The following is a 2,120-nucleotide window of genomic DNA, read 5'->3' as shown; positions in this document are numbered from 1 at the left end:
GGGCTGCTGCCCACGCCCTTAATGAATACCAGTGGGAAGTTCCCTAGCTGTTCATCCCCCTAGTCAGCATGTACAGTTGTGATTGGACTTCAAAAGTCACCCACCCACTCATGGCTTTTGCTTTAAAAACCAGCGCTTGAGTAGCTCTCTGGACCAAGAGACTTTGAACAATAGCTGACTCCTGGTCACTGGCTCCAATAAACCTTCTCCTTCGACCAGTGTGGTGTCATCCTGATTGACTCGAAACTGGGTGCACCCATTTATAATATGTTATTAGACACACAAATGCATGCTCTGCCTACTCAATAAAATACAGGGAAACATCTTTCTTGTATTGTATATTTTAAGCTAAGATCTTTATGACATTAGCAATGATATTCCTCGTTGCACATCATCTTCTGAATCTGGTTTGAATTTCTGGCAGCTCCCTATTGATATGCCAATGTAACTGTTTGTTTTCTTCATCATCTCTAGCAAAATATTACTTGTGTGTGATATTAATGATAGCATTCAATAATTGCTGAAACCCATTGGGTCACCTTCCTTTCGAATGGGCACAAATATGTTTTTGCTTTGTTTTTCCAGTTGGTTGCTAATGTAGTCATCCTCCAGATTTATTGGCATAGATCATTCAATTCATAGATCATCTCCATTTATATTCTGTCATTTTCTGGAGCCTCATTTTTCACCAATACCTTCAGCTGGCTGGGATTTAGTCAAACCATCGGTAATCAGTCAACTACTACTACTGAAATGTGGATTTAGACCAATTTGGGGGTATTATGACTCTGTGTATTCCATCTATCTTCTTTTGATACGTTGTTATGACTGTGAAATGTTCTGAAGGCTTATGAACAATTGTGAGATGCAAACAATGAAAAGGAAGAAAGACCCGGTTTAGCAAAATCGCAACGTTGGAGACTGGTGTATCTAGAGGTAGACCTCTTATTCCAAAAGTACTGAAGTTGCTTACATGACTATGAGTAATGGAACATTTATCAACCCTTTAATGAGGAGAGTGTCACCATTCTTATGCAATGCTACTGTTACTGATCTACTAAACAATGGTTTTGAACTTGTTCATTCTGATTCAGCTCCCTACTGAGAATTTGCATCTCCACCACAGATGCATTGAATCAATGTTTACATTTTAACAAGAAACAGATATACATAAGAATTACATAGGCTTATATCAGGATTGCCTGGGATGGGAATTTCGTTAAAATGTAGATTCTGATTCAATATATATGGAGAGAAAAGGCAAATTATCAGCAAGAGGTAAATCTAGACTCAACTGGTTCAAGCCCTGGTTTAGACCTGGGGTAGGGTGAAGATGAGAGTATCTGAAGTGATACTGAGCTGAGTAGCAAAAGTAATTTGCAAAGGGCAAGGTATGCATGCTATCTTAAAAGAACTATAAATGTCGACAAGGAATTTGAGTGAGTCTTGAGATATGTAGGAAGAACACAGATGTGCACTTCTAAAGACTTGACATAAAAGCAAGAAAAACCTCTGGGTCCAGTGCCTGCAGTCACTTAATAAGAGCTCACAGAGAAAGGCAAATACTCAAGCTTTTCATGAGTGATTAGATACTGTTTTTAAAATGATATCAATTGCTGGATATCATGAAAATTAGGTCTTCATTTGCCGACTGGGAATGACTCAAGGTAAAGAGAAACAGCTGAAAAAATCTTCTAATGGTTGGAACTTGGAATGTGCAAAGTATGAATTCAGGAAAATTGGAAGTCATCAAAAATGAAATGACATGCATGAATCTATAGCCTAGGCATTAGTGAGCTGAAATGAACCAGTATTGGCCATTTTGAAACAGAAAACCATATTATTTACCATGCCAGGAATAACACAGTCAAGACTAATGGCCTGACATTCATTGTCAAAAAGGATCTTGCTAAATCTAACCTGAAATAAAACACTACCTGTGATGGGATTATATTTGTCCACCTTCAAGGAAATCTAATCAATACAACTACTATTCAACTTTATGCTCCACTAAAAAAGCTAGTGATAAAGAAATTGAAGATTTCTACCAACAATTTCAGTTGTAAATTGATCAAATATGCGATCAAGATACATTAATAGTTATTGGTGATTGGAACGCA

Source organism: Echinops telfairi, unplaced genomic scaffold, assembly GCF_000313985.2.
Source record: "Echinops telfairi isolate 266 unplaced genomic scaffold, ASM31398v2 ScPeMD7_7473;HRSCAF=8511, whole genome shotgun sequence".
NCBI lineage: Eukaryota > Metazoa > Chordata > Mammalia > Afrosoricida > Tenrecidae > Echinops > Echinops telfairi.
Note: the sequence above shows the minus strand (reverse complement) of the source record.